This window comes from Mus caroli, chromosome 1, assembly GCF_900094665.2.
Source record: "Mus caroli chromosome 1, CAROLI_EIJ_v1.1, whole genome shotgun sequence".
Lineage (NCBI taxonomy): Eukaryota > Metazoa > Chordata > Mammalia > Rodentia > Muridae > Mus > Mus caroli.
The window spans coordinates 43,478,393-43,489,627 of NC_034570.1; the positions used below are offsets into that span (position 1 = coordinate 43,478,393).

General features: G+C 37.1%; 1 pseudogene; it reads right to left on the minus strand.

Moving 5' to 3' along the window:
- Positions 1–7,365: 7,365 nt before the first annotated feature.
- On the minus strand, positions 7,366–7,527 carry LOC110290018 (annotated as a pseudogene).
- Positions 7,528–11,235: the final 3,708 nt, after the last annotated feature.

The following is an 11,235-nucleotide window of genomic DNA, read 5'->3' on the forward strand; positions in this document are numbered from 1 at the left end:
ATTTATAAGAGCCAGAATCTGAAAACAACCCAGGTGTCCCTCAACAGAGGAATGGATACAGAAAATGTGGTACATTTACACAATGGAATACTACTCAGATTTTAAAACAATGAATTCATGAAATTCTTAGGCAAATGGATGGAACTAGAAAATATCATCCCAAGTGAGGTAACCTGATCACAAAAGAACATACATGGTATGCACTAACTTATAAGTGATTATTAGCTCAGAAGCTCAGATTACCCAAGATATAATTCACAGACCAAATGAATCTCAAGATGAAGGATGACCAAAATGTGGATACTTAGGTCCTTCTTAGAAGGGGGAAAATACCCAAGGGAAGAAGAAAAGGGACAAAGTGTGGGGTAGAGACTGAAGGACATCTAGAGACTGTCCCATCTGGGGATCCATCCTGTATACAGTCACCAAACCCAGACACTATTGTGGATACCAACATGTACTTGCGGACAGGAATCTAATATAGCTGTCTCCTGAGAGGCTCTGCTAGTAGCTGAGAAATACAGAGTCAGATGTTCTTAGCCAACCATTGATCTAGCACAGGGTCCCCAGTAGAGGAGCTAGAGAAAGGCCTGAAGGAGAAGAATGGGTCTGCAGCCCCATAGGAGGAACAACAATATGATCCAACCAGTACTGCCAGAGCACCCAGGGCTAAACCACCAACTAAAGAGTACACATGGAGGGACCCATGACTCCAGCTGCATATGTAGTAGAGGATGGCCTTGTAGGTCATCAATGGAAGGAGAGGCCCATGGTCCTGTGAAGGCTTGATGCCCCAGTGTAGGGGAAGGCCAAGTCAGGGAAGTGGAAGTGGGTGGGTTGGTGAGCAAGGAGTGGCTAGATGGGATAGAGGGGTTTCTGAGGGGAAAGCAGGAAAGGGGATAACATTTGAAATGTAATAAAGAAAATATCTAATAAAAAAGACATATTTGTAAAACTACCAGGGCAACAGTTTCAAATTTTCTTTGTGTTCAGACTACTTTTATGTATGCTAAGTTCTAATCAATTTACATATTTTCAAGTAACAAAAAGTTTAACTCATAAATGTGGGTTATAACGGTATATTTTGAAAGAAAAGTCTTAGAAGAAATTCCACTTAATAACTCACTAAATAAAATTATCTTTAAGTTTCTATTAACTAATAAGTATAAGTTAAGAAGTGATTATTAAGGCCAAAAATAGGTTTTAATTATTTGTATTATTTATTACTTTGACCCCACCCCCTGCAATATGTCTTTATCACTCTTCCTACAAAGGGACTGACTATCTAGCATCTGGTGATGTTTTTCTTACTGAAGCACAGCTGTCCTATGCAAAAGTATGCATTCACTCCGCAGGTACTGGATACATGCAGTCCACTATTCACCCAAAGTGCCTCTCAGTTTACCAAAGAATTATGTGATTGCTAAAGTCCTCTCTGGAGATCAGTTAACTGTGACCCACCTAAGTCTAGGGCAAATTCCAAAACCCACATGATTGAGACCTAGTAAATGCTTGTTTTAATTGCCAGTTAGAGATTGCTACACAACCAATACTGAGTATTAGGATTAGTCAAGATCACAATACCTGCCCCAAGCCTTTATTAACCTGTGATATAAATACAGGAAGTATCAGAATGTAGCAATGAAGTCAGAAATTTACCTAGTATTTTCATCTGTCTTCAGAAGTTTCTTCACTCACAACTAAGCCTGGGCAAGACTGAATTATATTTCTCAAAAATCCTAGGGGAAATACCAACATGAGATAGAAATAACTGCCAAACAACTAGGCTTTCAGATTTATTAAAAAAGTAATGTGCATAGGATTTTAAAAGTTTCTTTCCATTTCAAAATGAAATATGGTAAGATAATCAGCATTAAAAATCTGTAAAACTACTAACATAAGAAATTGAAGAGCAATGTAAAGTGCAGTGAAATTATAAACCTGGACTATGATAACCATCACCTACCCTGGAAGCCCATGCAGAGAGTAAGTGCAAATACTTGATAAGTAAAAGTGCTGAAAAAGACTGAGCTAACCACAGTAGACAGTGTATTCAAGGAGGTTTTAAAGGAATTGAAAAACTCAAATCCATCAAATGGAAAAATTGCCCTGGATATGTGCAATATAAGACATGTTTCTATTTGATTTTGGTGTTTGATTTCAAATACAGATTCAGGGACAGGAAAATGATTGGGAGTTGTGAAAAGATTCTCAAACATGATAGGGAAACTGAGTTCCTGATTTATGAGGCAGGAATAAAAGATAAAACTGTAGAGAACTATGCTGAGAGCAATGGCTGAAAGTAGGCCATAGGGTCTTGGAGTTCATGGAAGGCCTGGGACACATTTGATTTTTGGTTTGCATATTTATTTAGACAGTAAGAAGCTTTAAAACAGTTCCATATTTCAACATATTTGGAAGCAGACAATTATATCCACATTGAAGAAGTAGACTATGATAAACAATAGTGAGAAATATAGCTATTGTTGCTTTAAAATAGATAAAGAATGTATATTTAGAATTCTGACCTCGGAGGATTTAGCAGAGTATCTTATGGTTCATGATTGTGAAAGCCCACACTATGTAAATACTATCATTGGTGTCATTTGCTTCCAGTGTTTTCCTATTCCATTGCACATGTGTAAATTAAGTCAATTCAGATTAGACAATCAGAATATGATATGCCAGTAATGCTGCTTAAGTAAATATTGTTATTAAGTATTGTATGTAACTCTAAGATTTCTGATTCTAAATTTCACAAAAGTTGTCCTATCCAATGTTATTATTGAGTGAGTTATGGCTGTTCATCAGAAGCAACATACACTGTTATCATGATGTCAATAAATATGGGGAACTCCTCATATACCATCTAGGATTTTGTTGCAGATTTCATAAGTGTCTAATAAGAATGCCTTAGGAAAGTCCTTAATGTCTAATGTCTTCAGCTTCAAATATCCATGAATTGCTGGAGCACTCCAGCAGGCATTTTGGGAAAGTTCTTTCATCCAAACTCCAGTATGAATTGCTCTTATCCAGGATAGTAAGATATATTTATTCCCAACTTGTCCTGCAATTGTTTTATTACTCATTTCCTCTGATACCTGTGGAAGGAACTGTTAGTTGTAAATGTCATGGAAGTAAACAGTATGGACCTTAAATCTAAGAGAAGTATAGTGGAAGTAGGTTAACTTGAGGGCAAGAGTAGAAAAACCCACTATTGCTTAGAGTGTAAATGATAGGTTAGACTTCTGGGTAAATACTGTAGCTGTGGTTTATGCTATTAGAATATTTCTAAGAGCAAAAGATTTCATTAAAAAATGAGAAAAATAAGAAGTTATATCATTTCTCTATTTCCCCACTACAGACTACTTGATGATTTGTGATAAATTTATATTCTGATTTGACACTGGGGAATACAGCTGTTTTCTATGACAAGGGCATCCATACTGTTTGAGTGTCCAAGCAAGGGGATGGCATCATGCTTACACATTGGGCAACTTGGCATTTGCTTTGATGGTTCTTTTCTGTCTTTTCTCTTCATTGCTATGATCATCATTATGAAGTTTAAGCTTTTTACCAATAATTGAATGACCTCAACTTTCTTCCATATTCTTCTTTAGCACATGATATGTTCATTTTACTTTTTAACATCTTTCACATTTCAACAAAGTAGTTGTTTAGATTGCATTCAGAGCTGGGAAGTAAATTACTCCAGTAAAGGGCATTTCAAGATGATTAAAAAATGTGCTCATGAACTGTTGCCTTTCCCTCTCAAGTTAGGCTGACAGAAAAGATTCTAGAAATGAGATTTTGCAGGTAAATATTAATGTATTGTATGTATTTTCTATTTCAATGTGCCTTTCTTTAATGCTTTTTATCATTGGCCTCATTATAAAAAAGTCAGGCATAAATAATACCCACTCCCACAGAAAATTGCAGGATTTTATACCCTGACAAATTCAAAAACACACAGGCTCTTAGTTATAGTTTTATACTTAGGGTTCCATAGAAAATGTGTGCACCTTTCTCAAAGTTTTCTGAAATGCTTTCATCTGTTGTTTACAATAACTAGCTTTGTGCATTATTTGGGTTTATGAATCTTCCATAGATATTTGAAGTAGCCAATACTTCTGCTGATATGAAAAAAAAAAGGATTTCTAATTTGGAAAATCATGTTTTACACAGCATTGTCATTTGACGTGTGGTCATTGATTATAGATACAATCAATAGTGTAAAAATGTGTCAATGGCATCTTCAAGCCTCTGCATTACTACTTATTTATAGAAGAGTTTGTTGGCAAACCTACTGAAACAGGTTGAATTTACTTTATTTACATTTTTGGCTTAAGATACTTGAAGTCTATTATTTCTCACATTTCAAAATGCTTATGTATTACAAATATTAATATTTATATAATATGTAATGGACTTGAGAACAGTTTCAAAAAAGAAATATGCTTGATAAGACATTGTATGAATATTTTACTCATTATTTACTAGTCCTCCTCTAAAGCAGCTCATTGGAACAACATGCATATTAAGAAATAGTCTGAGTGACATGAAGAAGTGCAGCCTAGAAAGAAGTCTGAGTGGCCACCTTCGTGGCTGTAATACATAGTTAATCGTAAACTTCACCCCTGGGTCTTAGCCTACTATCTAAATAATATATGGAGATTCTGATTTACACATTATTAAGTGGCTCTAAGTTTCAGAGGAGCTATATTCTAGGCCTGGAATGTGTATCTCATTCTCACTATAAACTATAGTATGCTGGCCCGATACTGCTTGTACTCTAATGCTAATATTGGTTCCTCAAGACTGGTTGTCCCAGAGACAAGAGATTCTACATGTAGACAATATGTGACCTTGTCTCCAGATTATTTCTGATTGGTAAATAAAGATGTTGACAGCCAATAGCTGGGCAGAAGAGATCTAGGTGTGGTTTAGGATTCACCTGGGGGCCCAAGGTGAACCACAAGAGGAAAAAGAAGATGGATGAAGAGAAAGAAATCACTATGGGTTGGTAAGGAGTCATGAAACATGATCCTGAGTGCTGGAAAATTGGAGTTAAGGGTATCAAGTTTCTGCAGGATTAAGTGTATCTTCTCCCACTGAGGCCAGACTAGGCATTCTTCTCTTATGTATGTGCAGTAGCAGTAGAAGGAGCATGGACCAGCCCACATATACTCTTTGGTTGGTGGCTTATTAGTCTCTGGAAGCTCTGAGGGTTCTGGATAGTTGATATTATTTTTCTTCCAATGCAGTTGCAATCCTCTTCAGTTCCTTTAGTCTTTTTCCTAACTCTTCCGTAAGGGCCCATGACCTAAATCTAATGATTGGCTGTAATTATCTGCATTTGTCTCAGTCAGCTGCTGGTAGAGTCATTCAGAGGTCAGCCATGCTAGGCTCCTGTCTGAAAGCACAACATAACAGGAGTCATAATGTCAGGGTTTTGGACTTGTGCACAGGATGGATCCCAAGTTGGGGCAGTCACTGCTTTGTTTTGTCCCTGTATTTCCTTTAGACAGGAACAATTCTGGGTCAAAAATATTTAAGATGCATCCACATTTGGTCTTCCTTCTTCTTAGGCTTCATATGGTCTGTGAATTGAATCTGGAGTATTCTAAACTTTTGGGCTAATATCCACTAATCAGTGAATATATCCCATGTGTGCTCTTTTGTGACTGAGTTACCTCACTCAGGATATTTTTAAGTTCCATCCATTTGCTTAAGAATTTCATGAAATCATTGTTTTAAATAGTTGAGTACTCCGTTGTATAAATGCACCACATTTTCTGTATCCATTCCTCTGTTGGGAGACATCTGAGTTGTTTCCAGGTTCTGGATATTATAAATACTCCCAGGAGGAAATACAGAGACAAAGTGTGGAGCAGAGACTAAAGGAAAGGCCATCCATAGATTGACCCACCTGGGGATCCATCCTGTATACAGACACCAAACCCAGATGCTATTGTGGATGCATGGAAGTGCTTGCTGATGAAAGCCTGATATGGTTGTTTGTCTACTAAGAGTCCCTGCCAAAGCCTGACAAATACAGAGGTGGATGCTCAGAGCCAACCATTGGACTGAGCGTAGGGGTCCCTGATGGAGGAGTTGGAAAAGGGACTGAAGGAGCTGAGGGGATTTGCAGCCCCATGGTGGAAACAACAGTGTCAAAAGGCCAGATCCCAGGAGCTCCCAGGGACTTGATCATCAATCAAAGAATACACATGGAGGGAACAATGGCTCTGGCTGCATATGTGACAGAGGATGGCCTTGTTGGACTTCAGTGTGAAGAGAGGCCCTTGGACCTGAGGGTGTTCAATGCCCCAGTGTAGGGGGATGCCAGTGTGTGAAGATCAGAGTGGGTAGGTGGGTGGGATAGCACCCTCATAGGGGCTGGGGCAGGAAGGATGGGAAAGGGGGCTTCTGAAGAGGAGACCTGGTAAGGGGAAAACATTTGAAATGTAAATAAAGAAAATGGAAAACATCTATCTATCTATCTATCTATCTATCTATCTATCTATCCCTAAAAAAAGAATTTAAAGATGGATAGGTGGCCCCTGCCTCAAGTGAAGATCATGTCTATCTACTGGAGGTGGTCTCTTCAGGTTCCATCTCCCCACTGTTGGAAATATCAACTGAGGTCATCTTCACTGAGTCCTTGGAGCCTCTAACATCCTAGACCTCTGGGACTTTCTAGAGGTTTCTCCAGCTCCCACACCACACTGTGAAAAGTAGATTCTAGTAACATAAAGGGTAGATATCTGCTCAGTTGTAGAGCTGATTAAGGCTTATTGTAAATATAAAGGTCTTTTATCCAGGAACTAAATGTTCAAAGGTCAGGTAGAATCCCTGGATTGGAATTAAAAATTACAAAATAATGGACTGTCTCATTTTATTTTTCCAGCATGACATTATCTTAACCATTGTATCCATTTCTTTTTGTTGTTGTTGTTATTGTTGTTGTTCATCAGAATACTTTTTTAAAATATACACTGATTAAATATCATTGTGGGTATATGCTGACTTCCAAACAGACTTGACAAATAACACTTTGAACAGAAGTCATAAACAGAAATGTCTCCTCTTAAAGAGGAGACATTATTTACCATTCCATCAACACTCATAGGAGTGGATTTGATGGGCTTAAGGGCACCTTGAACACAAAACATCTTTTTGTACTTCCCAAGTGGCTTTATATTTCAGCTATGGAGGTCAGTTCTCAAAGCCCAACTTGTTCTCAACAAGTCGGTTTTATGTCCATTTAAACAGTCTTACACCTTTCTTGGCCAACTCATCTGCAGACAGGAGAAGAAACCGTCACCAGGTCTTCATGCCATGCATCCACGTGACTCCCAGTCCTCATATGCTATCCTGCTTCTTTAAGATATATGGAGTGACTCACAGCAGGGCCACATAGATGAGGAACTTCCAAATGGAGGAGACCACATCTTCTCCTCCATACATCTTCTCCTTCAGCTCTTCCAGGTCCAACTTTGGCATGAGATCCTCGATCCAGAACATTGTGGTAGCTCTGCCTCCAAAGCTTGCAAGAGTGGCAGCCTACTCTCCTCCAGAAACCACCCTGAACACCCCCTAACCTCATTGTACCGATTTCTAAAAGATAAAACGGATCAACTTAAAGAATTTAGGTAACCTATCCAAGTTCATCAGCTACATATTGGTTGCATGAAGATGATAATGGTGCCAGAAAACGAAGCAAGAAAGGGGAGAGAAATGCCATGGCATGATGAATGTATTTAAAAGGAGGTGGGGCTGCCAGGGATATGGGAGAGCAAGAGGGAACCAAGAAGAAACTTTGAAAATTATACCATTCAGCTCTGGTCCAATGCTATAGGTGTCAAAGGCATAATTACAGTGATTTTGTCAGGATTATATTTTGATCACAGGTGTATCAGAGGATTACTTTTTTGTGGCTGACATCCAGAGTCCAGAGGACAAAATCTGCTTCAGATATCATGTATCAGGCTGTGTTTAAAACTGGTCAACCTTAATTTGAAACTACAGTTGTAATTGTGGTTCACTAAATAAAAAGTCATGTGACTATAACAGACACATGTAAATGTTTCATTAGCCACTTACACATTTCAATATGCAGGAAAAGGGATCTCATTGTTTCGAGAAAAAAAAAAAAGATAAACTTTCTGGGAGGATACCTAGCCATTACCAAGCTAAAAGTTAATGCATTCCAAGTTGGCCACAGGAATTTTCTTTGTCTAGACTCATTAGTTGTAGGGTGTTAGCAACAAAGTTTTATCATCTGAATCTACACAGCCACAGAAAGGTTCTAGAAACATGAACATATTAGCTATTCATCATATATTAAGCAAAATATAAAAAGTAAAGATTACCATGAACTCATATATTGTGGTGGTTATTTATTAATTTGATGGGATTTAGAATCACCCTGGGGAAAAAAAAAACGCTCTAGGATATGTCTGAAAGAGAGTTTCTAGTTCGAGTTATCTGATATGGAAGATCTATCCTAAACCTGAATGGTAGCATTTTCTTGGTTAGGATTCACAACAGAAAGTAAAAGAGGAAGAATGCTGAGCAGAAATGACCTCTCTCTGCTTCATTTGAAGACACAATGTCACAAGCTGTCTAGAAAACTACCTATGGTTATTTCCCTATCTTATGGATAAGACTTTTAAGCTGTGAGCTGAAACAAACCCTTACCTCTGAAGTTGCTTTCTTCAAATATGTTGTCACTGTAGCAGACAAAGTAATACATAGAGGTTTCTACACTTACTGTATTGTGTCCTCTTAGAATAGGGCTCAGATACCTTTCTTAATTAAAGTATAAACACATTTTTACCATATCTATACCACTTTTTATCAAAGTAGATTTATAGAAAGATATTATGCAAGAGAGGATGTGATTATTCCTGAGACTCTAATCAGGTTGGCTGTGGGACTTTTAAGATGATGAAACTCTATAATGAATTTACACAAATGAAAATATGTATTTTGTGTACTTATTTTATCTATGTTTATATTTTCATATTGGCATAAAACATTATATAGATATTTGTTAGTTTAATTTGAGATAAAATGCCTTCTAATTCTGAGGTTTCCCTATTTTTTTGTTCAGATGACTTAAAGAAAATGGGGACTTAAAATAACCTTCTATAACTCTGCATTAATTTATTTATTTCCATTAGTATGTGTTTCAGAGTTTGTCACATGCAGGCTTAGTATTATGATATTTTTCTGATTAGAAATGCTCTTCTTCATCTTTTCTGATTAGTTTCAGTTTGAAGTCTGTTTGATCAGAAATTAGAATGGCAGTATCTGTTGAAGTGGAACTTTCTGGCTTCTTTAATAACAAACTCAGTTGTGTCATGTGGTGTTTCTCTGGCAGTTGTCTTATGAGAGGACATGTGATGTTTCACTGAATACAGAGGAGAGGATGAGTGGTCCTTAGAGAGAGTACAGACAGGACCCCACAAACAATGAGAGGATTTTGCAATGCTATGCCCTGTAATGCTTTGCTTCAATAGTCTTCACTTCGTAGAGGGAAATATCCCAAAGAACTCCTCTTGGTACTTCTGCTGATTTCTGTCCACTTCTGCTGACTCATGGTGATTCTCATTTGGTAGAGCCTTCCTGATTCTGTTGGATTGAGCACACCCTACTGATTCATGTTTGGTGTTTGTTATTGAATTGAACTGCTGGTATCCTGACAATAAAGACTGAAATCATCCCAAACAACTACTTCTAAACACATCCAAAGCAGCCTTTTCCTACTAATCTTTTGTCCTACTTCTTTTTTTTTTTCTAATTTTTTCTCTTCTTTTCTCTTCTCTTCTTTTTCTTTTCTTTTCTTTTTTTTAACTGTTCATACTCTTTTTTTTTCTTTTTTATTAGATATTTTCTTTAATTACATTTCAAGTGTTACCACCTTTCCTGATTTCCCCTCTGTGAACCCCTTATCCCTCCTCTGGTTGGTGGGATAGAAGAGATATTGAAGCAGTTTAGAACCCTAAATAAAGCAGGTTTAAAAATCTAAGTCTACAGTTTGTTTCTTGAGTCTCTCTGCATGGAATACATATGTCAATCTTTTCATTTTAAGGTGGTACATATCTTTACAGCTGAGTTTCTTATAGACAACAGATAGAGGCAATTTGGCTTTTTATCAGTTCACCTAGACTCTGTTATTTGTTTGGACAGTAGAAGTCATTAATATTTAGTGATATTATTAATAGTTGAATGCAGACTGCTGTCATTTTCATGTTTGCTGTTTTGTACCTGTAGTTTCCTTGTTGTTATATACTAGCTTCATTTATTTTCTTTCTAGGGCCTCTTGACTGTTCTTGATCCTCTTTTATATTCAAAGCGTCACTTTTTTGTTGTTGTTTTGTTTTGTTTTGTTTTATTGTTTTTCGAGACAGGGTTTCTCTGTCTAGCCCTGGCTGTCCTGGAACTCACTCTGTACACCAGGCTGGCCTCGAACTCAGAAATCCACCTGCCTCTGCTTCCCGAGTGCTGGGATTAAAGGCATGCGCCAAAGTGTCACTTCTAATTGCTTAGCATTTTGTTGATATTTTATTTTCATTTTCAATATGGATCGTTTTCTTTTTAGGTTTTATGGATCATGCATACGTTTTCTTTATAATTCAACTATAGAAGTTTATACTACTGTGCATAATAATAAAAATTAGCCTTTGTGATCTTTTGGTCCAGGGTTGTCTTCTGGGTTTTAGTTTCCATTGAGAAATCGGTTGCTATTCTGATGGATTTTTCATTATATGTGATTGGTATTTGACTAGGAGATATACAGGGCCCTTAGTTTTTTGTTTGTAATTTTGTTTTGTTTTGTTGTTGCTTGGTTTTTGGTCTTATATGGTTGGGGTTTTGTGATCTTTTTCTATTTGTATGGGAAAACTTTTCCATAGCTGGAGGTGTTTTACCCAGTGATCTTGTTAAAGATTTGGCCTTTGCAATTCACCTGGGACTCTTCTCCCCTTTTTATGCCTATAATTCAAAGATTTTATGTTTGATTGTGTTCCATATTTTTCCTGTATGTCCCTTACCTTTGCTTTAAGAATCTTGTCATTTTTCTATACTTATTTTATTTGGACTCTCTACTTTATCTTCAAGTCTTTATTCTCACTCCTCTGCTTGATTCATGCTATTTGGAATAATTTCCCTGAGCTTTCTGATTTGGACATTTATCTTTTTAATTGCATGTTTCTCTTCAATATTTCT